General features: G+C 45.2%; 1 pseudogene across 1 annotated transcript; it reads right to left on the bottom strand.

Annotated features, from left to right (window-relative positions):
* Window positions 1-3,120: 3,120 nt before the first annotated feature.
* Window positions 3,121-23,074, bottom strand: LOC147895826 (uncharacterized; annotated as a pseudogene). Its single transcript, XR_015541900.1, has 9 exons — window positions 22,810-23,074; window positions 22,051-22,152; window positions 21,036-21,284; window positions 20,727-20,812; window positions 18,357-18,590; window positions 7,510-8,034; window positions 5,511-7,419; window positions 4,524-5,462; window positions 3,121-3,503 (listed from the first exon to the last, which is right to left on the bottom strand). The product of XR_015541900.1 is annotated as an uncharacterized LOC147895826 (transcript).
* Between the last annotated feature and the right edge of the window lie 4,002 nt (window positions 23,075-27,076).

Here is a 27,076-nt window from a genome sequence, read left to right as displayed (position 1 = left end):
CTTAAATCTTCACCCCCAAAGTTCAACACTCTCCTAGTCCGAAATTTTGTCATAATGGACTGTTCAACATATGGCTAAGCTAAGAAACCTCCTTATCAACTGGAGACTCCTCTCTCCATCTTTTTGCACTTGGATTATAATCCATGTGTATGGGATTTTGAGTTTAAGGCATAAACTCAGTGCCTTGCTCTTGAATGGACTCATTCTCCCTTCATTTCTAAAGGAGAACTCCCTATCAAGAGATTCTTGAAGAAGAGATGAAGGTAATTCTATGCGTGGATTATCGTACTCAAGATGTGTGTAACTCTCATCTAAATTGATCCTCTTTAGGAGGGTTCTCTCTCTATCTCCTCCTGGTAGTGGAGGACAAAGTACAAGTTCATTATTAAATATCCCTTCCCCTTCCATCTTTCCTTTTAGTAATACAAGAGAGAAAATGACTTGCTATAGTTTCAAAAAAGGAGTTTATTTTACATCAGCAAAAGAAGTGTTAGAGTTGGTGGTACTTATCTGACTCCCACTTCACTTGTGTCGAAAAACCACTTAAAATTACCTCTTCTTTCTTCTCTTTTGGGCTCTTCTTGTATTTCTGTTGTAAACTAGTGCACTCCGTTTGGGCTACTTGTTTTGAGTGGATTGGAGCTCTAGATGTTGTTATAGGGGGTACTTGGTGGGTGGATCACCCCCTTAAAATATTGTTCTGATCAGACTTTCTATTGGGGAGGACGCGGGGGGGGGTCTCTTTTCCCCACGGTCTAAGGGTTTTAAGGGTCTATTCGGATGGGGGGTTGTGTTTCAGCCCATTAGGTCACCCCGTTCCCCCGCCAAAGACCAAAATTTTCAGAGAAACCCCTTATCTCAGAGACCTCGAAATCTTGCCCTGTCCTCCTCCAAACTCGGCCTTTTCAAACAGACTTCTCTCCAAGGTTTCAACGGATCTCAGGCTTTGCACAAGACATTTCTATCAGTTGCACACGGCTCTTTGACGGGCCCTTCAGATCCCGTGGTGTACAGAAGGGCCATCTGCCCTTCAAGCCCTGGTGCATGAGCAGGGCCACCAAAAGCTTGTGCCCCGTGACCTCTTCGTCCCTGCTTGTATGGGTGCCTCCCTCGCGTGCACGAGTGGCTCCTTTCCCACTGGTCTCCCTACACGTGGCCTTATCGTACTGCTCCTTTCCATGCACTACTGCTCCTTTCCATGCACTCTTCTACGTTTACACCCGCTGTCCGTGACTATGTCCCGCACGCTTTCGCCCTCTATCCCGCACACTCTCCTATTGTCCCAGTTGTGGATTGTTGCTGCTCTGATACCAAATGTGAAGAACCGAATTCCTCGAGAATGCAAACGTGTACAATGCATGCTGCCAATTCGCCCTCCAATGGGGAAAGAGCGCCCTCGTGAGAGTACTTGTTTCTCTTTTCGATCTACATGCAAGGTTAGAGAGAGATGGATGATGAATGCAAGGTGAATAGAGAGAATGCTACGTGATATTCACAATGAAAGGTGATACCCTTTCATTAATGTCCCTTAAGATCACTCAAGTTCCATCTTCCCATTTACACCTACCTTTATCCTATGACCCATGCATCTACCATTCAATGCACCTTAATGCACCCTTTCCTTCCTATTGCCCCTAGAACCTAGACGCGTGTGCACATTTTTATTAGTAGAGTATCACATGTCCAAATTTGATGCCATCTAAAGCAGTGGCTCCAGCTCGACTAGTTCTATCTACGAAGATGATCCACCGCCATAATAAACCGGTCAATGTCCATCATAAATACAAATACATGTTACACCATTGGCCTATAATATATAATAATATTTTAATGTCTACTAATCACGGATTAGTGATTTCTCTTGTCATGACAGTCCCCACGGGGTATATACAATCATGATGAGCTGCTCTCCAATGGACCTGCCCAAACCCCAAGGATTGCTTCGGAAGGTATAGAGACTTGAAAACACCAAAAAACTTTGTAGCATCAGCTACAAAGCTCCTCAGCATGCTGTGAATGATCCTTGTTATGAGGCATGGGCTGCTTACCCCTATCATTCAGTGCAAAGGTCGTTGCTTGTCTCTCAGTTCAGATGGAGCTATTGCAATGCTAGTCCTCTATCAAAGCCATGCTCTGTCACAAGTTACTCAATATCATAGTACATAATGTATGTAAGAATCGGGCCTACATATCCTTACAAGGTGTTGTGACCAGACAAGAGGCACTTGTTCCTGCTAAGCGGGCTCCATTTGCTAAGGGAATACCACTTGGGACTGTAAGGTCACAACAAAACGTGTGGTACAAGCAATGGAAGGTAGACTTATATAGTCCCTTCCAAGGTCCAGTTTAGCCCCTCTAGATAAACTAACCCTGTGAACACGAGCGCTACCTCTTCATTACATTCCTAATTAAGCCATAAAAAGACACTAAGTTGAACTTGAATTCAATTAAATGAAGATGGTATGCACTCACATTGACACCTTGACTATTGCATTTTTAGTGATCATGGTGATGAGAATGACACCCAATCAAGAAAATCCCTTAAACTCTTGGGAAGCATAATGTATAGCAATAACAACACAAGCTTAATTTGTGCCGACCTTCTGAACTACAGCTGCTAATTGATCCCTGACAATTTCAAGTGCTCACTTATCAGTTTTCCTTCATCTTATTCGTAAGAACTGATTCTGGAGCATAAGAATCCAGCCAGTGTTGTTTGTCTCGTGCAAGTCTTTCACTATGCTTCACGCCTCTGTTGAAGTACCCGCCAACTGAATGTGTGGAATCATTGCCTGACATTGTTGTAATGCTTAGAGATAATGCCTCCATGTGCTAGAAATCGACCATTAGAGGGTACGCACAGCAGAAGACTTATTGAATACCCCAGGAGCTCACACAATGTGTGTGGGGAGTGGAATCACAAACTTCTTAAACTTATAAGCATCAAATAGATGTGCAGACTCATCAATAGACAATGAACCAGCCAGATATAGAAGCTACCAAAAGAATATATATTTCCGTCCAAAGCTATGGACACAATAAAAAAGAGAGAGAGATCCAAAATCCCACCAGAGCGTGGTCCTTTGATCTTACCACCACGTACTTCTACTATCTGCCGGATATCTCTAGACTTAGCCCGTGTGCTCCACCTCGAGCGTATGTAGACTCTCCATCCTTTGACCTCAGCTCCTTGCTGCCCTAGAAGACAGCCAAAGTCCCAGCCCTCTGTGAGCTCAGTTTGCAGCTCTTCTTGAACTCCTCTGCCTCCTGGATGTAGGCCTGAGGGAGTGTGTGCTGCTGCTCCTGCTGCTCCCAATTGTGCTGGCTGCTGGATAAGGTTATGAGGCCCAAGTGCCTTCTTTTATAGGCCCCAAGGGCCACTTGAAATAGCCGACTGGTCAGCCCCTTGATGGCCGACTCAGTCTATCAAAACCAACCTGGTTGGCTGCCCCTACCAGCCCAACCAGGGCCCTATATAAGGGCTTTCACTTGCCCTTTTAGGCCTGCTGGTTCTGCCTTTGTTCAGCCCTCTAGTCAGGCCTGGTTGGCTGACTATATCAAGCCCAACCAGCCTGTCCACCAAGGTCTTCTCCTCTGCTGTCCACCTGCCGTGCATTGCACTAGTTTCAGGGCCTTGCTGCAGGTCAATGTCCTTCCCACAAGCACGACCAACAAGTTCGCCTCTTAGAGTTCTTTCTCCTGGGTATATTCCACCATCTGGTGCTGCTCCAAATCTGCCTCTGCCAGGCCAGATCCAGGCTAAATATCCATAGCCAATTTTCCGTCCATGAGCTCCACTTGTTGCAGCCACCATGGCTCCTCCAGGTACCTCACTTTTCTTCACTCTTTGATTCTTACCCACATGGCAGACATAACCCTGCCCATGTGTCAGTCTCTCAAAACCCAGGTTCAGCCCCCCCATGCTCTCCTCATATGAGGGCTTACAGATGGGGAGGTGACCTTTCCAACACCATGCCCTCCTCCCATTCTTCCAAACCCAATCTGCGGACTGACAAACTAGACCTGCCGTTTTGGGGGCTTTAAAACCTCCAGTGGCTGTGCTCTTTGTCCCCAGGTTCAGGGCTAATATCAACCCTTTGCACCCCTCCAATGGGGCCTCCAATCTACTGCAGGCCTGCCCTAAATCGGGGCCCATGTGTGGCTCAAGGAGTGGCCAACACCATGGCTATCTGTACCATGACAGATCTGCCCTAATTTGGGGGCTTACAAGCGCAGAGTTTAACATAATTCTCTGACAATTGGGTTTACTAGTACAACAATGATTGCACTTGAGACCAGGAATCCTTTATGCTGAGATACATGAAGACTAAAATGGTCTTAACTTGTTATAGTTGTAATAAGACAACAATATGAAGGAAATGACATAAGAAGTTAGACATCACGCTTTTAGGGCACAAACTCTAGCTAGTTATAAGCTGTCACAAAACCCTTTGTTGCAACAACGATCCAAAAAATTGAATTGTTATCTTCCAGTGCAATACGAGCCGTTACGGTGTACCAACCTCTTTCAATTAAGCACCCTCAAAACAAAATCCTTTGACGCATTTGTACAGCTTGATAGCTTGCAGTTTTTAGCTAGGGTGATTAATGCTCTTTTCTTCCCACAAAAGCATGGAATGGAAAAAATCAGTTTGAAAAATGTCCCTAGACTTTACGTGCTAAAGTTCTGTTTTGTAGCATGCTGCACTACCTTTTCCTCTACAGGTAAACCCTTCCTGCGCCTTACAGCATCGATAAGCTTCCTTGCTGTGTTGGGCGGTACACTAGACCCATCACCATATTCTTCCAGCTCCTCCTCAGTTCGAGGCACAAAGAATGGATCCTGTGGAAGCGCCTCCCAATGGCTAAGAACAAGTTGAGGACTGGCTGCACCAGAGGTCTTCCTTCTCATCTCATCAGTGAAGCCAAAGCTCTCAGCAACAGGCATGTATGCATGTACTGTAAACATAGCAGAGCCCTCTTGCATTTCTTCTTTAAGAACACGTGCACGTCTCTTCCCCAGCACTCCATACATCTGACCCAAGAATTCTGTGGGTGTACTAACTTCACAAAAGTACATCGCTTCCACCAGTCTGGGTCTTTTGGCCAACACCGCAAAACGGCATGCATCCTTGACTGCTGTCATTACCTGACCAGAGAAAGGGCCATATTGTTCACTATTTATATTCCCGCCAAATCACCACTCTCACTAACAGGCTTTTCTCTTGCTGCTACTACAGCTTCCACCATGAATGCCAAACCCCACATAGGTTCCTCGCAAAGGGGTCCGGCTACAGTAGCCAACTGAAACCCTGATACTATGCAGCTTTCAAGGGTCTCTGCTTCTGTCAACAAAGCAGGCACACTACTGGGCCACGAGCAACCAGATGGTTCACCTTCCGTCCAACCATTAACAAGGCCAAGTCTTTCAGATACACAGGGAGCTCCCTTAATTGCTACAGCTTCCACATTTGAATTGCTTGTCACAGATGTCCCGTCAAGATGGTCACCAATTTCTTGTGAATTTCTTGAAGTGCCTGAAGCTGGCGTGAGTAGTAAATTGGGCCCACCTGCCTGGGCCCTAATGACCAGATCCTTTCTCATCTGTTTAGCCATGTTTCTGCATTGACTCCATTCTTACGCTTCTCACTTCCATGACTCCCACTCACATTGCCACTCTGTGCTGCAGCAATCAAGCAATGCCTTAGCACTGCCAGACGGTCTTGAGAGTCTCCCTCCTCTTTTATAGATCTCTGATTGATTTGGCTGGCATTCCTCAGATAAGGATTTGCAGTATTCCCTTCTGTAACTCTTTGTAAAAATTCTGCACTCTCATCAAGCACTGCTGTCAAAGCTGGAGGCAGTCTACTGACATGCACTCGGATGGTACATCTTCCATTGGCAGTAGTCTTCTCCACAACCTCTGAAGATGAAGCATTTTTTGATGTTTCTACAGGAGTTATCCCTTCCATTTCAATTGTTTCCCTGAAGGCCACAAGTGGTGCAGAAACTTCCAGCTCTACTCTTGCAAAACGTTCCTTTAAATCCTTAATGCACCTTTCCAAATGTACTTCACCAGCAGCAGCAATCACATGCTCACCTGTAGCAGAAATACTAACCTCAACAAAAGGATCAGCCCGATTCAATAGACGTAAACCTCTTGCTAAAGCTCCCATGTCTGCAGGATCTGATGGCTCAATAGCTACACGCATAATAGGGGCAGCCTGATAAGTCATGCTTCTAAAAGGCCAACAGTATGGGGTTGTAGAAAGTGTACCTGTTTTAAAAATATGCTGTCCCAAACCCCTGATTGCAACAAGATTGTCGGCCAACACAGACTTTTGGGGTTCTAAACCTCTTCCCATCATCATGTACAGTCCTTGGATAACTGCTTCCTGTATATGTTTCTTTTCTTGTTGCCCTTGCGTTGGGTCATAAAAAACAAGCACTTTCTGCCCAGCATACAATATACCACTAAAGACTCTTGCAAATCGAAGGAAGCATTCTCCATGACCATCTCCCAAATTGTTTATTTCCTCAAGGTTTTCTACCAGCTCTCCATCAGACCCTCGTCGAGGCAGTAATTCAATAGGAACTGCAAACATTTTCGACACAAAAACAACACATGGAGCATCAACACGGTGATCACAGACCTTCACAGCATTTCTGGTTTTTTCAAGCTGCATCGTGACCTCTGCGGTCAGTCCTACTGTCATGTAACTCTCTGGAAAGAACCGGTTAATCCGTACATGTTGTGCCGAGACAGGATCTGGCAAGCACTCAATAACCATTGAGAAAATTGCATCCCCTAGCGGAAGCCACCGGCTCATTATTGCTTGAAGAACTACCTTTGAATCTTTGTGCTGCAGATCACGAGTTGGGACTGTCAAATTCATAGACTGTATGATCCTATCTAGCATTTCTCAACCCCCCTCGCCTTGCAACGCTGCATCATAGACTTGCCACAAAGGTTCCAAAATAAATTGGACAAACATTGGCTTTCCTTTCCCACCCACAGCCTTCTTACCCACGATTTTCTTGGTCTTTGAAATATAGTAATAGTCACCCCACAAAGCCTTTCTCAAAGCATTTTGACTTGCACCGAGCTTTGCAGCGTACAGAGCAGCAAACTGGTCAATCCGAAATCCCCAAACCATCCAATGCACATGTATATACTACATTACCTCGCTCTAGCGCAAAAGCATCTTCCTCATCTTCTTCTTGAATTGTTATGCCTGAATCTGAGCCCACAAATGATGTGTCTGGAAGTTCACTTGCACTTAAACACGTCCCATTTTCTGTGCCTTGTTCATCTGACACCATTGGAACAGTTGTGCCGGCAAGGATTGTGTCCACATCTGATAGATACTTCACGGAGCGGAATGCGTTGATTATGTTATTCACCTCCATGAGAATTCCCTGAATGGCTTTAAATGAGTAAGTTTAGAAAACACAATACTACTACACGAATGATTCAGGGCTGCTAGACAGGTCATTGTAAAAACCAACCTGCAGTCGGGAATAGACCTCCGCAGGACTCAACTTTAGTTCTAAGATGAGCCGATCTATTTTGTTCAAAACGAGGCAAGGAGTAACTTTTTCCATCCATGCTTGTCGCAGGACAGCATGAGTCTGAATGTGCACACCTTCACACGCATCAACAAGTACCAGTGCTCCATCACTCAATCGCGCAGCAGTGGACACTTCGCTGCAGAAATCAACATGCCGTGGCGAGTCGATAAGGTTGATGACGTGGCCTCGGAAATTCAAGGCTATGGAGGAGCTTTTCATTGTGATGGCACGCAGCTGTTCGTCGTCTCTGTAATCGAGGTACCGAAGCTTACCGGCTTGCTTTGGGTGGAGAACCCCACCTCCTCCAGAGGCAATCAAATGATCTGCGAGGGTGGTCTTGCCATGATCGACGTGAGCCAGGACGCAAATATTTCGAACTTTTCTGTGCCCCTTCTGATCATCGGAAGGCAAAACGAGGGGAATGGATGAAGTCCGAAGTCCAGTTTTTTTTCTTTTTGAGCACTGCCTTCAGGCAGCGCTCTAGGTTCACTTTTGTTAAACTAGATTGCTTGGCCAGCTGGGCTCCTGATGAATACTTCTCTCTTTTGCTATCTTGTTGAGGTTCACATGAGTCACGTTGTTAGAAATGATGCAGAAGATTGATGTTCAATTGCATGCAACCTTTTGTAGAGATTTTGTTATCATCCAGTCCTGCTTGCACTTGATGTTGTTCATGTCGACAGTAAAACGTAGTTTTTGTTTTTTTTGGAGGAAGACAAATTCGTATTCTTTGCACTGTAAGCAAATCTATTGTCATTCCACTTCGAGCGAACGACGGGGAGATGTATTTTAGAAATGTATAAATAATAAATCAAAACCAAATTGAGACAGAAGCATGCAACTGTGACAGGAATAATCCAAACGCAAAGCTGCATTGCATGTACGACAAAAGTTCTAGCACCATTTGCAACTTCATTGGATGCCTTTTTTTGAAGGCACAAATGTTTATTTTTTGGGTCAAATGATGTTAGTACCTCCACGCTCTAGCCGGATGGCCCTCGAGCGTGTTGTAACCTAATGGACCTACTGTGTTGTGGCTCCTTATGTAGTACTGCTCTAAAGTTCGTGCTTTGTCTACAGTGTCTGTTGTTTCCAAAACTTTGATTTTGAAATTTTCTTTGAAGGGCTTGTAACGCTGCAAGTCCTCTTTCATTTTCGCCGGTGGTTTTTTATTGTGCTGTTTGATCCTCCGCGGCAGGTCTGTCGTGCTCCCTATGTATTTTCTGTTGTTGGGCTTGCACGTGATGCAGTAGATGACGAGGCTCGCGCGATTCCCTTGCGCGGGCGCTTCAGTGGAGGCTCCTCCTTCATCTCGAGGCTCGCATCTTTCAATGTCGTACCTGCGTAAACATTGACAATTACGTTAGTCATCGAGGTTTTCGGTCTTTTTTTTTTCGTTTGACGTCCATAATAGAATGCATTTATTTACTTGCCCTGGTTTTTCTCTGTTGCCGTGAAAGGATCGTTTCCAATACCGAAGCGCTCCTCATATAAGTCCCTGTCGAAAATATACGTAAGCTTCTCCATTGTCGTCACCGGGTGCGTCGCGTCGTGCGTCCCTCCAAATTGTTCCATGAATTGTTCGAGTATAGCTGTTCCTTGATCGCGCGTCGTGTCCCTCAACAACTCCAAGGATACGTTATACCCGTAATGCAGCAGCTCGCACGCATACGCTGTGATCCCTTTCGTCTTTGTGTCTAGTAGCTTCTGCCCCTCCAAACTTTCCATCATCCTATCGGTCTCATCGAACTCAATGTCAAGCTCGACAAGGATCTCTTTGAGGAGTCCTGCAGGAGAAGTGCAATCCATGATGAGTTTGTTGTTCTTGCAACTCATTATTTCTTTTTCTCAATTGTTGCGGTTTTTTTTAATTTTCGGAAGCATTACGTACCATTTGCGAATCTCAAGCCTCCCGGCTGTCTTTTAGCTGGCAAACGCCTATTGCAGTTGTCAATGAAGTCGCGTAGTTCCGCATACGTGCTGAAGCCGTTGATGTAAGCTCCCGGACGTTCTCCTGCATTGTTTGCTAGCCGGAATTGCTTTGTGGTTAGGAAGAACCTCCTCTTTGCTGGTGGAGGTTTTGTTGCCTTCGCGTTGCTTTTGTATAGCTCAAATAGCTGCTTGCAGGCAGGACTTATTACACCATCTTTTCAAATGAGCCGTCTTTTTAAATCTTCACGAAAAAAAGATTCTTTCATGCTGGTGGAATTTACCTTGTTTGCGTCCATGTCTTATGCTGCAATGTCCCGAGCTTTCTGATTCTCTGCACCTGTTCTCGACAACAGACAAGATATTAAAACCATTTTCCTTGCACGCATGTTTGACGTAACATATTCATGACTTGCCTCTGCCTTTTTCAATCTTTGGTAGTGAATACCTTTATGCGCGTGGTTGTGTTGTCGGCTGTGAGAACTCTCGTGGAATTGGTTTGAATATGTCTTGATGTGGGCAATGTAGTATGCGCAGCCTCGTTCTCTCAGTCACTCTGGACAACATCACGTATGCTAGGCCAGGGGCAAACACTCCTCGAAATATGAGCAGCGCTTTGTTGGATATGGTTGCGCCTTGGGATTTGTGTCCCGTGATAGCGTACGCTAGGGTTAGTGGTAATGTGAGCACGGCCGTTGTTGTGTCCACGACGACAGTGATACCGTTGATTTCCCCCCTGCTAGTTGCATTGATGCTCTTGATTTTGCACATTGCTCCATTTGCGGCACCTATTGCGAGGTCGATGTTTTCCGTTATCATTGCCTTCGCCCCCACGCAAATTTTTCCTATCTCATTGAAGCTTTTGTCCTCCAACCATTCTTTGAGAGCTGGTTCGCTCGCGGCGTTACTGTGTATTTGAACATGCACAATCATCTCGGGAGTGTTGAATTTCTCCACAAGCTCATCGTTGAATGTAGCGACATCGACTCTGTGCGTGCAAATGATGGTTGTTTCGGCATCGATGAAGTGGCATGCACCTTCCTTGTCGACAATGCACTACCCCAAACAGTCGGAAATCTCATTAGTTGTGGGTGTCTTGAGTCTTATGGTATACAAGAATGCCAAGAACGGCATGTCTCGTGCATGTCGCACCGAGAATTGCATGTGGTACATTTTCGCTGCAACCCAGTGCGCGGAGGACGTGATGTGGCACGGCTCGCAGAGATCCTCGCGGTGTTTGCAGACTGGCGGTAATTGCGCCAGGTCACCAAAAATTATGAGCATTTTGTGTCTGAATGGCTCATGCAATGTGCCATTAGTGACATTGACGATTTGTCTTACCACGAGATCGAAAGTCATCCTTGTTAGCATGGACATCTCGTCAATGATGATCGCATTGGCTTCCTTGATTGCGAGGTGTCGCTCATCCGTCTCATGGATGTTCAGTGGGTACTGACTGCTGCGCACAGGGATCTTGAATTGGTAGTGTACAGTGGTTGCAATCCCGCTCACGCGTCGCAGCCGCCCCTGTTGATGCACACAGTATTCCCGTTTTGTTTTGCGCTACCAGATGCGAAACATAGTACCGTATCAAGAAGCTTTTGCTGCTACCTGGTGTTCCACAGACAACGTGCAGCCCCGAGGTTGTTGAAGCCAGGCTTTCGAAGACTCTTTGTTGTTCTACTGTCAATGCGGCATTGGCGACGGTGCGAAACTCAGCCATTTTTTCCAACATCCTCGCGCGTGTTGGCCCTTCGACGGTTTGCTGGTCGATGTTAGGCGCTTCCATCGGGCAGTCTCGGATGATCGCAACCTTTTGCAATATTATATTGATCAGCTGGTCCGTGTGGTCAGTCGTTAGCAAGTTCCTTTGCATGTATTCGGTCACATACATCTCGAGGTCCTCGTTGCTCAATATGAGGCCGCACATTTGGCATTCGACAAAGTAGGATCCAAGTGTGTTGGCAGGTGATATGAGCTCCATTTCATTCCTGAAGCTGAGTTTTCGCAAGAGCACGTTGTAGAAGTACCCCTCTGGTTGATGTCTAGGGTGGTAGTCAGTGAATCTGACTACTCGCTCACATTTTGCGATCCTGTTGCCGAAGAGGTCAAGACCGACCGTTCCACGTTGCGTTTCCTTGGGCCTCGGGGGGGTCACTCATCATATGTAACCCTATCACGTGAGTTCAAAAGAAGGATATTTTTTATTCCTAAAATTTACAGAAATAAATATACATAAGGGACTATTTAAAATAGTTTTGGAAAAAATTTACAGATTTGTATAGAAAAGGGGTATATTTTATTAATGAAAAAATTTACAGATAAGGGATTTTAAATATAGGCCTTGAACGCACGTGATATAGAGGGTTTATACATAGTGACCCCCCCGAGCCTTGGGCTTTCGGATCACATATTGCCTATGGTAATCGTAGAACGTGCTATCCTCGATGACGCTCGGTCTCCCGCAGTATATGTCGACCGGGTGCAGGGTGACGTTGTTTCGCGAGACGATGCGTTGTCTTAGAGATGGTGGCGAGGAGTCGACATAGTGAACGGTCTCGCTCCTTGTGATTGTTGGTATCTGCATGCAGTTTAGCGCGGCCTTTGTTGGAGAGGTTGGTTTTGATAGGAGGCTCGCGGTGATGAGTTTCAGCTTTACTTCGTCGAGATGTTGCAACCCCAAACGCGAGGCGTCTTCTGAACGGATGTTCAGTTTGCCCATTGGTTCAGATTTCATCGCGTACTTGAGGAGGTAGTGAGAGATTGAAGAGTTTGTCACCCGCTGTATGTTCATGTGTGCACCCCACAACAGTAACACGGAAGGGTGGTAAGGGACGACGTTCGGTGCTCATGTCCCGGCCGGTAATACAACCAACGTTGCGTTAGAGGGTCGAGGATGGGTTCATATTCTGGTTGTGTTGCGAAAGGGAAGCCGTGCTTGCAACTGTGGTGTGACGGTCCGACGTAGCACGCTTTCCTGCATACGTGCAACTGCTTCCTGAGAACTAGTTCTCGCAGCCTTGTGTTTCGAGGATCCAGGGCCTCGTCCCTAGGGACGTAAGCCGCAATCTCATTTGCAATTTGCTGACGGCCATCATGGTGGACCCACAATATGACATGGGCGTGTAGGGAGCCCTTGTTTTGTATCTCATAACGAACGACATGGTGTTGTATTCGGCCAAGCAGACCGTCGGATGAAAGCAAATGCTTGCGCATGAACATGTGGAAGCGTGCGTGGAAAAGTGCCACACATTCAACAGGACAGTCCTTCCAAGTGAATTGCGCATTATAATGTGTTGCGATGCTCTCGATCACATTAATTTCTTGCCACCGTGTATCGGTGACCTCGTCTGCAGTGAATGTCAGAAAGAAATCTGGGAGGCCCCAAGCATCGACCATCGTTATGAGGTCCTTCAGTTGCCGTCGATGCCACGATGGGGACCCCGGCATTGTTGATGGCATGCTGTAGCAAAGCACGTGTCTCATTGCATCTTCATCGGTCGTGGCAGGGTTGGCTTTCCTATATTGGTCGATGTCTCGTTGCAAGCATGTAGAGTTGCTTGAATTGGCAATCATCACTGCCTGTTTTAACTGGAACATGATCAACAAGTACGGCTTGTAGAGCGTGTAGATAGAGAATAAGGTGCATATTCTCATTTTCACATAGTTGCTGAACTGTATGCAGCCATCATAGTAGCCCCGTCCGAAAGGGAACAGGAAGGGGAACACTGCTGACTCCATGGTTATGTCAACGCACGCACTGCCAGCTGCTGCTACTCCGTCGACGTGGAATGAAGCGACCCTCTCTGAAAGCATTTCTGTACCCCGTAGCTGTATGGAGGCAAACTCATGCTTGTCCCTTGCATCAAAGGCGCGACAATTCGCGGGGTCCACCATGTTTTGCAAAAGCAGGAGCTCAGGCTGAGATTCTGCTATTGACATTAACTCGAAGGGAGCTGTCTCATCGTGTAGTTCCAAGATACCTGCAATGGTTTGAGGACTCAAGATGCACATACCCATCTTGATGTCCGCACGCTCTGCTAAAGAATTGTACTTGCGCAATATTGGATTGTTCTCGATGTTGTATGCGAGCACACCTGACAGCTCGTTCGTCACGATTTCTTGAGCCGAGCTTAGTGGGACGTTTCGCCAAGATATCAGAGGATTGTCTACAAGTGACCTTCGATCGAGTGTCCACGAGCAATCACATTTGCAGTCGTGGTAACTGAAATGGATACATCTATGATGCTTAGCAGTTGCGTGTGGAGGTGGTTTGTTTTAAGCAACTGCCGAGAGTACTGTGGCATCAACCGCACAATGTATCTGCTCCGTTGGGCATCTCGTGTGCAGCTTTGGCATTTCCAGTAAGTCACTTGCATGCCCATATTCTCGCAGGCATCCAAAAGTATCATGTTTCCGAGTGCGGCGCTGTGGCTCGAGATGCCTATGCCTTGCGAAGAAACGATCCTTTGGTTTGCAGACAAAAGCGTGGTTATGCCACAGACACCGCAGATTTGAAGGCTAGAGAAAATAGCCGCGCAATTACTAACCCATTGCTTGTATCTATCTGCGATGGTCAACCACGATGACGTAGCTGGCCTCAAGGACATCTTTCTTGATGTTATATCAAGTTGAATAGCTCGACCTCTGGCTGCTCTGAGCGTTGACGAATGGTCATGTTCGAAGGAGTTTCCGGTGGTCATTTCTACATCGTGACATGAATCGATGTCTTATGTTCGGGTTTAAACACCTACAGGGATTAATAATAAAAACCATCCGAAACTTTGCTACAATTTCACTCATGTGGTTTTGTCTAAACGCAACAGGAAAAACAAAATGGATTGAACCTCTATCTTTAAAAGATGAAAGAATTGATAAAATAACTTCAATCAAGCAAATACATTTTGTTGTGCGTACCTTTAGGAGAAGACACTCGTTTGGAGGCTGCAAACACCTCGAAAACGGAAGTGTTGCAGACATGATTAGTATGTTGGTCGAACCAAGCAAATGTAATGTTCGCTTGCGAAACAGAATGTGCGAAGAAGTGTGCGTGCTCAAGATGAGGTGTATAAAAAAAAAACCATACGTTATGTATGGTGGAGAGCCGGCACATGTCTCTCCAAAAATTATATATCATAGGGGAACGTGCCATCCCCCCGTTTCGAATAGTCACCTCCAGTGTTGGAGGTGTAGCGCATTAATGCGGACCAGAGCAACAGACGGTGCAGAAACATTTCAGAATTGAAATGACCGTAGATTCTACTTACATGGAGTATCCTTTGTGACGTCCACAGCTCGACGAGAAGTCGCCTATTTCTTTGCTGGAATGTTGGAATCTGAAAAACAATCATGATTAGTCAATATGCATTCCTCATGTTCTGCATGTTTGGATATGTTGGTTAGCATATGTGCAATTTCCTAAAGATGACAAATTCAAGCACAAAAGCTATACACAATCCAACGATCAAAGATGTAGACTATGGTCGTGTATGATGATGCCGACTATGTAGACACAGTACCTATGCATAGTAGAGAATGCATGCGCAACTCGAATTAAGGAATGAAAGCACTGCAATTCACTGCACTTCATCATCAGCTAGATGGGGTGCCTATGCACAAAAGAGACTAATGCCTAAATCCTCGCGGTCGACTACGATTTAGTGTAGAGCACCAGAAACGACGTCACAAATTATGGGAGCTATTGAGAAAGGATAGCAGAGACTTTTGGCAAGCTTACAGCTACAGTTAGTTACTAGAGCATTGGCAGTATATAGTAAGCTAGATATAGAGAGATTCAACCATTTATTCAGGCCTGGGCGAATGCCTCCTTTCACACTGTAACTAGCCTTGAACCTTCATCTCCTCCATCAAGTATTAGAACAATTTGCTAATGCCAGCAGGAGAGAAGAGGGTAATGTGCAGTTTGAAATCCTGTTCCAAAAGGATCCCAATTCCTCTTTCAAAGAAGCTTGGGTTTTGTATATTTCAACGGTGACGCTTGCGCTTTACCTCTGCCAGACGTTTAGCCAATGCTAACAAATCAAAGCAATACCTTGAACATCCCTGCGTCAGTCAGCCATGCAGCCTTATTAAGATTTTTCAATCGTGTCATGGTCTTTAATCTAGAATTTGGATCGTTTGCAACTCAAAAAATGGATTGACCAATGCAGTTATTGCGTCCGTGATAATAGCGGCTAGGAAGAAGAATTAACAGAGCAAGCAAATATGCTTGCAGATCGGTAAACAACCCCTTGAAGTAGGATGAGCTTGAGTGCTGTTGTGCTTGAAAGGTATGCCAGAATGGCCAAGAATGAAGGCAACGAGCGAGAGGTGAACGGGCTGTCGATGAAGGATAAACGTAGAAAAAGCCTCAAAGGCTAGAGCCACAATCGATCGTTCAACTACGAGATGGATGGACTGTAACTTCATCTATGCTTTTCAATAACCTCACGAAAAAATCATCTATGAGCTACTGCACATACGATAGATTTGCTGCCAAAGAACCATATGAAGTAGAAGAAATAGCCAAACGCCTCCCTAGCAAAACGATGAAGCAACAGCTCCAATCCGCTCAGTTTGAAGAGCGCAAATGACTTCTTAAAGAAACTCCCTAGCAAGAGAGATGCAAGAAACTCCCTAGCTACCAACGTCTCCAAGAAGAGAACCAGCAACTTCTTCCCAAGAATAGGCAAAAGAGTGTCCAAGAAAGATGTGGAGGGCTTTCCAAGGATTTCTATCGTCCACAGAAAGACTCGCTTCAAAGACTCCTGCCGCTGCAGAAAGCCATCGTTCGAACCTCTACCCGTTCACATCACAGCCTTCGCTCAATCTACAGTCTACCTCCAAAAACCTCCGCTCAATCTATAGCCTCCCTTCAAAAACCTCCACTCAATCTACAGCCTCCGTTCCATCACAGCCTCCCCCCAAAAACCTCCACTCATTTCCAAACCCTTCATTATGCTTCAAGACCAACAACGAGCTCTACGGTGCCATCAAGCTCCATCTGAGCAGCACGACTCCTCTGTTAGCAAGGAGATTGAATTTGTGTCGACCCACGAACTCAAGCAGCTTCACCTACAGTCCTGCCAACAATGAGCGCCTTCCGGAGACATACAAAGGTGCAAAGCTATGGTGGGAGACCCATGCCCGATGAGAAGCGCTGCTTCACGCTCCGAATTCACAAGAAGGATAAAGATCGAAGCAATGATCACGGACGTTTACCTTCGAAGACGGGCTTAATTTGCTAAGTGTTTTGCTCGTTGACTGCCGGTTCCGATGGGAACGAAGTGATCAACGTGAGCAAGGATTTCGTTCGTCCGTTTCACCTATATTTAAAGGTTTTGCCTTGGCTTTTTACGCAGCTTTTCAAAAGCTTTCAAAGCTTTTGGGCTTTCAGAATTTAAAAAATCTAAGGGTGTATATTGTGCCATGTGGAAGCACAGGATTTCAGAATTTGAAAAAACGTCCTAGTGCTGGCCAAGTAATGAAGCTAATAAACAGGAACTAGTTGTCCTCTATGTTTGAACCACCGTGTTCCTCTGGAATTGGCAGCCTCACATAGATGGTCATTTGGCACATGTCTCTCCAAAAATTATATATCATAGTGGAACGTGCCATCCCCCCGTTTCGAATAGTCACCTCCAGTGTTGGACGTGTAGCGCATTAATGCGGACCAAAGCAACAGACGGTGCAGAAACATTTCAGAATTGAAATGACCGTACATTCTACTTACGTGGAGTATCCTTTGTGATGTCCACAGCTCGACGAGAAGTCGCCTATTTCTTTGCTGGAATGTTGGAATCTGAAAAACAATCATGATTAGTCAATATGCATTCCTCATGTTTTGCATGTTTGGATATGTTGGTTAGCATATGTGCAATTTCCTAAAGATGATAAATTCAAGCACAAAAGCTATACACAATCTAACGATCAAAGATGTTCAAACCATCAAGGTAATCATCTTCACACATCTTCGAGCAGTTGTAGTTACAATTTTTGCCTTTGCAAGATTCCAAAAAATTACGACTATGGAAATATAAAAGTGCGTATAAATAACATCTTATTATATCTAAAATGAATCACTATGTCCATGATCTTATGAGTTGGCAATAGTTATCATTGACACTTTTGCAAACTTTGATCAGATCGCAACAATTATTGATGTTTGCATCCCATCCACCAAACTCAACAATTATTGATGTTTGAAGTGATAGTGTCAATTGCCTCATAGTAGCAGACAACAAAATTCAGTAGAAAGAGACCAAAAGCTAGACACACCCTCTTGGAAGAAGAGATATATAGAAACAACACTAGTCTTGAAAGATGACTGCCAAAACAACACTAGTCTGAACCACAAAGAAAGCTCACATCCACTCTTCTACGTGTTCTCAACGTCAAGGAATCCAAACACGATAGAGAGAGTCATAAAGCCAACAGCATAACCAACAGCATCCGGCTGATTGCACTTTCCACTAGATGAAGCACGGCAACTAGGCAGAGAGCAGCGGTACCTTGAATGAAGCACACCACCCCACAGCTACTAGCAAGAACAACTCTGTCAATCATGAAGTAAGGGCTAAGAGCCTACCAGCTCGTTGCCAAGGATTCAATGGCCATGCAAGGGGGGAAAACCCAAAGCTAGAGCTACAGACGATGAATACTCAATAGCATGAGTCGCCACTAATGCTCATAGACAAAAGCTAACGAAAGAATGCGCAGATACTAGTAGAGATGACAACATGCCCCTCAACACTCCCATAAACTTCAATTATCACGATGAGCCAATCCTCATGCTCACTGGGAAAAGAAAAATGGCTCGGTTACATGAAGCATATAAAATCAATAGATCAACTTACTCTAATTACACTAGAATGAAATGAGACTACCGTAGAAGAACGATTCTTGGGAACGCTGGAAGCTCCTTTACGCCGATTTGTGTTTTTGTTGGAAGAAATCTCCTTTGCAACGCCTCCTTGAGAAATGGATTTGCTACAAGTGGAAGAAAGCGCCAAAGCATGCAAGGCATAAGAATCCTCACGAGTCAGCTCAAAGTGACAGTCTTCGTCATCTCTGATGGAGAGATGAAGTCGCTGAGATGAATGGAAACGCCAGTTTCATAGGATTGTTACTCACACAAATGAAGAAGAGGTTGCGAAAAAACCTGCATGCGACAATTCGACTCGCTCTGTCATCTCAATCTGGTTTTCAAACTGCCAGCGCCCTAGTGATCACGGGACTTCGACTCCTTGGCATGAAACTCATCCACATCGTAGGTCACCAAGAGGCAATTCTCTGATGGTCTGAGAGGAAACACGCACAATTGACAAGCAAAGTAGAGGATTCTTCAGGCATACGAATGGTGTTCTCACAGACGAAGCTGGTGGGAGAGGATGTGAAGGGAACAGTGAAGTAACAAGTTTGAACGGAAGCGATCAAGAGCGTTGCAGGGTATTCCAATCTGTATATCTCGAAGAAGATTTGGAAGCCTACCTTGATTGAATTTGGCAAAGCCTACGTTACAGAGCCTTCATGCTTTCGTTCGTCCGTTTCGCCTATATTTAAAGGTTTTGCCTTGGCTTTTTACGCAGCTTTTCAAAAGCTTTCAAAGCTTTTGGGCTTTCAGAATTTAAAAAATCTAAGGGTGTATATTGTGCCATGTGGAAGCACAGGATTTCAGAATTTGAAAAAACGTCCTAGTGCTGGCCAAGTAATGAAGCTAATAAACAGGAACTAGTTGTCCTCTATGTTTGAACCACCGTATTCCTCTGGAATTGGCAGCCTCACATAGATGGTCATTTGGCACTTTAGTTTAATTTCGCAACCCTTCTTGCGGACTGTCTGCCGAACAGAGCAAGTGAGCACGATCGTGAAAACGTAGAAAAAGTTTTGGTCGATTGCAAGGAATAAATAAAAGGAGAGGAACGTATACCTTCGATGCATGCTTGTTTGGTGGCGACATAGAAAGCGGTTTTCAACATCCTCTTTGCGTGCTTACGAACACCACTCTCTCTTGGTGGTATTAGCTCCAAAGGGAAAATCTTAGTTGATGGGGCAGCAGGGCAGATGTCTTTATCAAGCAGGTGCCAGAGGCTGAAATGATACCTTGTTGTGTGAGTATAGGGCGAAAATCATCGTTTCTCAACTCGCCAATAGCAGTTGATGTTTGTGGCGGGTCGCTTGGCAAGAGCATCTCTGTTGCATTATCTAAAGGGATGATAATAATTAGTTTCAATCAAGGATTCAAATCAGATAACATCAATTTGAAGCAAGGAACAAAGTAGCATCGACAAACTTCAACATCATCTTGCAAAGATTGGTTACCCTTGGTGGCATGAAGTTTTTACATCTTCATCCCTCAAGTTTTCAGCCACAAAGGGAACTTCATCGACTTTTGAAAGTGGGGCAATTTTCAAATTGGGTTCCTGCAGAGCTTCTAAAATGGAAAAGAAAATAATTCGAAATGAGAGAGAGTAGGCTGATACAGAAAGATGGAGCTCCGTTAATTGCACGTGTAGAGGTAGTGTGCACAAGCCGACAGACGAGAAATAGGAAGGGTCTAGGCAGAATGGTGTGAGGCTGCATAGACGAGAAATAGGAAGGGTCCAGGCAGAATGGTGTGAGGCACATACGAGAAATAGGAAGGGTCCAGGCAGAATGGCGTGAGGCTGTTTCGCCTTTGATCATGAGAAATGGCGTAGTGGAAAAAGGTGCGAATGTATATTATAAGGTGTGGGTTTATAAATAGCGCGTAGGAGCCGCCAAAGATGGTGAGCACTTGAGGGTGGGCTTATATAATTGTAATGCGGATTTGCACAGAGAGGAAATAGGGACGCTGCGGGAGCCTGGGAGGAAGCAGCAGACCGGAGAGCAGCCTTGGGGACAACTTGAGCCGCAGCAAAAAGAGCGGCTTGGCAAGTGAGATGGAATGGGACGGACACGGAGACGACAAGGCAAAGGACCTCCGGAATATGACCAATGGTTGCAATACAAAGATCTCCAACAACATCCGCAGTGCGGGAAGGAAATAATCAATCCAAGCTGACAAAAATAAACGAACGATAGATTTGAAATTACCATGAATTTCTGATTGGGCGTCGTCTCTGTATAGTTTGTTGGATTCGGCCATGTTCATAAGTCCTTCATAGTTCCATGAATGGTATTAGAGCATGCAGAAGCGATTGATATTGGAATCGAAAGGAGGAAGTGAATGTGGAAATAGCGTCAACCTCGTTCAAAGTCTCCACTGCTAATGTCCATGGAGTCGGCATATCCTCTTCGGAAGCAATTATCTCTGCTTTGGAAATTGTCACTACTGCGTACGTATAAACGAAAACCGCATGCAAAAGACAGACACGCAAAGACAACAATTGGACTCACGCACAGTGAAGATCCACCAAAGGTTCCTTTATAGGACCAACCCAGAAGTAGCGTTTTGGGGAACCCATACTTTCCCTATCCGTTTCCATTCGTTTCCTCGACTGTGCTCCATAGCTTTCTTATTTAGGGCGCTTCTAGAACTATTTCCAATCGCTTACTCGTTGTCGCCCTCGTCAGGTAAGTGGAACAAGTCTCGCGGAGTGAAACGAGAAAACTAACAACAAAAATCAACTCGAAAAAACTGTATGCCGTGGGCATCATCGACGCAATTGCCTCCGAAACACTCAACTCGAAAAAACTGTATGCCGTGGGCATCATCGACGCAATTACCTCCGAAACACTGGCGCGATGATCGGGTCTATCAGACAAAAGTGGACGATCAACAGAGCGAGCAAAGAAAAAGGATCCTGGGAAGAAATCCATACGAATGGTGTTCTCACAGACGAAGCTGGTGGGAGAGGATGTGAAGGGAACAGTGAAGTAACAAGTTTGAACGGAAGCGATCAAGAGCGTTGCAGGGTATTCCAATCTGTATATCTCGAAGAAGATTTGGAAGCCTACCTTGATTGAATTTGGCAAAGCCTACGTTACAGAGCCTTCATGCTTTCGTTCGTCCGTTTCGCCTATATTTAAAGGTTTTGCCTTGGCTTTTTACGCAGCTTTTCAAAAGCTTTCAAAGCTTTTGGGCTTTCAGAATTTAAAAAATCTAAGGGTGTATATTGTGCCATGTGGAAGCACAGGATTTCAGAATTTGAAAAAACGTCCTAGTGCTGGCCAAGTAATGAAGCTAATAAACAGGAACTAGTTGTCCTCTATGTTTGAACCACCGTGTTCCTCTGGAATTGGCAGCCTCACATAGATGGTCATTTGGCACTTTAGTTTAATTTCGCAACCCTTCTTGCGGACTGTCTGCCGAACAGAGCAAGTGAGCACGATCGTGAAAACGTAGAAAAAGTTTTGGTCGATTGCAAGGAATAAATAAAAGGAGAGGAACGTATACCTTCGATGCATGCTTGTTTGGTGGCGACATAGAAAGCGGTTTTCAACATCCTCTTTGCGTGCTTACGAACACCACTCTCTCTTAGTGGTATTAGCTCCAAAGGGAAAATCTTAGTTGATGGGGCAGCAGGGCAGATGTCTTTATCAAGCAGGTGCCAGAGGCTGAAATGATACCTTGTTGTGTGAGTATAGGGCGAAAATCATCGTTTCTCAACTCGCCAATAGCAGTTGATGTTTGTGGCGGGTCGCTTGGCAAGAGCATCTCTGTTGCATTATCTAAAGGGATGATAATAATTAGTTTCAATCAAGGATTCAAATCAGATAACATCAATTTGAAGCAAGGAACAAAGTAGCATCGACAAACTTCAACATCATCTTGCAAAGATTGGTTACCCTTGGTGGCATGAAGTTTTTACATCTTCATCCCTCAAGTTTTCAGCCACAAAGGGAACTTCATCGACTTTTGAAAGTGGGGCAATTTTCAAATTGGGTTCCTGCAGAGCTTCTAAAATGGAAAAGAAAATAATTCGAAATGAGAGAGAGTAGGCTGATACAGAAAGATGGAGCTCCGTTAATTGCACGTGTAGAGGTAGTGTGCACAAGCCGACAGACGAGAAATAGGAAGGGTCTAGGCAGAATGGTGTGAGGCTGCATAGACGAGAAATAGGAAGGGTCCAGGCAGAATGGTGTGAGGCACATACGAGAAATAGGAAGGGTCCAGGCTGAATTGCGTGAGGCTGTTTCGCCTTTGATCATGAGAAATGGCGTAGTGGAAAAAGGTGCGAATGTATATTATAAGGTGTGGGTTTATAAATAGCGCGTAGGAGCCGCCAAAGATGGTGAGCACTTGAGGGTGGGCTTATATAATTGTAATGCGGATTTGCACAGAGAGGAAATAGGGACGCTGCGGGAGCCTGGGAGGAAGCAGCAGACCGGAGAGCAGCCTTGGGGACAACTTGAGCCGCAGCAAAAAGAGCGGCTTGGCAAGTGAGATGGAATGGGACGGACACGGAGACGACAAGGCAAAGGAGCTCCGGAATATGACCAATGGTTGCAATACAAAGATCTCCAACAACATCCGCAGTGCGGGAAGGAAATAATCAATCCAAGCTGACAAAAATAAACGAACGATAGATTTGAAATTACCATGAATTTCTGATTGGGCGTCGTCTCTGTATAGTTTGTTGGATTCGGCCATGTTCATAAGTCCTTCATAGTTCCATGAATGGTATTAGAGCATGCTGAAGCGATTGATATTGGAATCGAAAGGAGGAAGTGAATGTGGAAATAGCGTCAACCTCGTTCAAAGTCTCCACTGCTAATGTCCATGGAGTCGGCATATCCTCTTCGGAAGCAATTATCTCTGCTTTGGAAATTGTCACTACTGCGTACGTATAAACGAAAACCGCATGCAAAAGACAGACACGCAAAGACAACAATTGGACTCACGCACAGTGAAGATCCACCAAAGGTTCCTTTATAGGACCAACCCAGAAGTAGCGTTTTGGGGAACCCATACTTTCCCTATCCGTTTCCATTCGTTTCCTCGACTGTTCTCCATAGCTTTCTTATTTAGGGCGCTTCTAGAACTATTTCCAATCGCTTACTCGTTGTCGCCCTCGTCAGGTAAGTGGAACAAGTCTCGCGGAGTGAAACGAGAAAATTAACAACAAAAATCAACTCGAAAAAACTGTATGCCGTGGGCATCATCGACGCAATTGCCTCCGAAACACTCAACTCGAAAAAACTGTATGCCGTGGGCATCATCGACGCAATTACCTCCGAAACACTGGCGCGATGATCGGGTCTATCAGACAAAAGTGGACGATCAACAGAGCGAGCAAAGAAAAAGGATCCTGGGAAGAAATCCATCGCTACGAGTGTTGTGGCTTCCCATATGCCCTGGATGAAAAGGTCCTGTCAAAGGAGTATTGGTAGCCAAGGACCGGTCAAGGAACGTCTGTTTTTGAGTCGAGAAACAAACTTACAGATGAGCGGATTACGAATTTATGGTGAGAGAGCGTGCCCAGAATTGAAGGCGCATTTGCAATGAACTCATGAAATGACCGGTCAAGGAACGTCTGTTTTTGAGTCGAGAAACAAACTTACAGATGAGCGGATTACGAATTTATGGTGAGAGAGCGTGCCCAGAATTGAAGGCGCATTTGCAATGAACTCATGAAATTGTGAAAGCTTTTCAAAAGCTTTTGGGCTTTCAGAATTTAAAAAATCTAAGGGTAAAAATCTAAGGGTGTATATTGTGCCATGTGAAAGCACAGGATTTCAGAATTTGAAAAAACGTCCTAGTGCTGGCCAAGTAAAAAAGTGTCCCTTACTTTTTTAGCCACGTAGCCTATTTTCACGGGTCTTCCATCGTGTTTCTATTTTTTGTTTAACGTTATCGCGCCTTTGAAATGTTCTCTGAGTCGTTCTGTGTCAGATTAAATTCGAAGCTTCTCGTTTCTTGCTGAACTGCTCGTTCTTCCTGAATACGAAGGTTAAACCGTTTCTTGCTGGACTGCCCGTTCTTGCTGACTACGAACGTTAATTGACGGTCGGCTGTTGCAAATATTACGAATAGGAAGGTCGGCGGATGTTTTCCTAATGGTTCGATTTTGGATATTCATTTTGTTCTCCAAAATGGTTGGAGCCTCCTTATCTAATTTCTGGTTTAAGGGAACAGAGAACAAGTGCAAAGTAGACTACCTAAGTGTCGCAAACTTTTTTATATGCGTCTGATTAATACTAGTCTAGACTTGAATTGCACGTTCGAACAGTAAAAATTGTGGCGTAAAGAAAGCGACTATAGTTTTTTGATGGAGGTAAAAAAGGTGAGTATATTATAGCTCAGATGAAGTGGTAGCATCTGGGTTCAGAGCTCGAGAGGTGTGCAACGTTCAGGGTCCACAAAGCAGTCGGATATTGGGTGAGGAGGCGGTGCTGGGTGTTGAGGCGTTGAAGTCTTGATGGGAAGCCATTGCTGCAAGTCGAGTTGCTGGAGACGCTATGGGAGTGTAGTTGGAGATCGTTGCCGATTTGCTACTATGTGAGCCAACTGAAACGTTGTGTGAAGTCATGGGAGGCCTTTGTTGATGAAGGAGCCGATGGGGTCATCATATGCCCGTTGTAGCCCAGTTGCCTTTGAGCAGTGGGAGACAGTTGAGTCTGTGTGGTCGCCTTTAGAGGCTCGGCTATGTGGAGTGCTCACGATTGATGTAGCTACTTTAGGTTGTCGTAGAGGCCTTAAGAGTCATCTTGTTTTGGCGTTGGAGGAATCGCCGCAGCTTTGATGAAGAGCAGCCTTGGAGCTCTTAGTAGAGTAATCAGATTTCTGAGTGTTCCTCCTTTGCTCTAGTCTAGAAGCATATCCAACAGAGCTATCCTCTAGAGGAGAAGCTTAATTTTTGAAATCGGATGGACAAAATGTTGTCGATTGAAAAATCAATCTGCATGTTGCAGAATTGCAGGAAAAGAAAAAAGCTGATGTATGCACAGATTTGCGATGATGGGTCCGAACGAGTATTCATGGACTTCTCTCATACCAGGTTGTATCCAGTGTAGGCGAGTAGAGCATGCTCTCAACATGTACCAAAAAATACGAACGGATAATGTCCATGCTAGCAGGTATACGCTCATGGTCACTGAAAGCGGGCAGCAGGAGAGATGGGCATATGGAGAGGAGGTCCCATGGCAGGGGGGGGCAGTGGTGAAGCAGCTTGGACCTGGACTGGTGGTGCTACTGGCACGATTGCTAGTAGATTCATCGATCCTTTTTGTCTAGTTTCAGCATCGCCAATACCGTCACCATTCATTGCAGAAGGAGGGCGAGGGTTAGAGGCCGAATCAACGACGGATGAGACCGAAGCAGATGTTGCTATTTCGCAGGGAGGGAGGTTGAAGCACGTTGTTGATGATGCCATTGCTGCTGGAGTTGTTGCTGGTGCTTTTGCTGCTGCTGCTGGTGTTGTTGATGAAAGTGCTGGACCTAGCGCTGGAGCTGTTGTTGATGCTGGTGCAGGAGCTGCTGTTGATGATGATGATGCTGCTCTGCTGCTGCTGTTGATATTGCTGCTGGAGGGAGGCAATTGTTGTTGTTGCTCAACTGCTCTCGGATGCTCCACTTTCCCTTTGTGGCACCTGGTTCGCCTTCCCATTACTCTTACTTGGCCATTCTCTGCTTGCATCTTGTCTATTGCTTTGTTCGTAGCATGACTATTTCTCTTTATTCAATCTTCTTCTTTGTTTTTCATGCATCGTTCGTATCAAGTCTTCGGGTTTTTGATCGATTAATCTTCTCTCTTCACATCCACTCAATATCTATGTTCCCTCACGACTTAATCTTATCACGGAAGCTCTCTTGGCACACATATTTGGGTGCAGCCACTAACTGTACTCATCTTCTATGTTTAAGTCTCCGCTCAATGTTTTGGAGAATTTACTAGCATTTTGGACCCTTGCTTCTTGTTAGCATTTTACCTTCTTTTTCATAGTGGATACTCTTGTATCGGCATTTGTCACCTCCTTTTCTTGAGCAGATGTACTAGTTTTTCTCCTGTTGGTTTCAATGATCGGAGTACACGTTGCACTATTACACCCTTGAATTGGTTCATGGGCAGGTTTCCTATTGTCGTGCCCACGTCTAAGCCCTGTTTCCATCCTATCTCCAAAGTCATCCATGGTAGGAATCTTAGCGTCTGTGTTACCTTCCTGAAACTGCTTCAATTCTGCTATGGATTTTTAGATACCTCCCCAAGTTTTGTTGCCCAAATTACAAAGTTGTCTTCTGTCTGCCCCTTGTTGTTACATGTTCTACTTACCAATGACATGCCTCCATGACATCCAAATTCTAAGAGCATCGTGTTGCTAGCGCTGCAGCAAAAGAAGGAATGAAAAAACAAGAGGACTTACAGCTCTTTTAGGCCCCGAAACACAGGCAATGGAGAAGACTGGAGAACAACAAGCTCAGCAAGAGGAGGATAGGAACGAGCGATAGGCAATGCTAATTCCGACGGTGAGGCTAATGGGCTCATTCGAAGCGAGAAAAAAGCGAATGTACCAACGCCCAGCAAGAGCCCCTCTCCTCGCCACCCAAATGAATCAACTACAGTCCCTGCTGCCTAGACCCCCTGCTGAGCCTAGACCCCCTACTGCCTTCCTTGAGGGATGGCTTAGAAACAGTTGGATACGAAAAGGGCTTGTA

The sequence above is a fragment of the Dipteris shenzhenensis genome, chromosome 12 (genome assembly GCF_047967505.1).
Source record: "Dipteris shenzhenensis isolate YYH24624 ecotype China chromosome 12, Dip_SZ_1.0, whole genome shotgun sequence".
Classification (NCBI taxonomy): domain Eukaryota; kingdom Viridiplantae; phylum Streptophyta; class Polypodiopsida; order Gleicheniales; family Dipteridaceae; genus Dipteris; species Dipteris shenzhenensis.
Note: the sequence above shows the minus strand (reverse complement) of the source record. Positions and strands in the feature narration are given on the sequence as shown.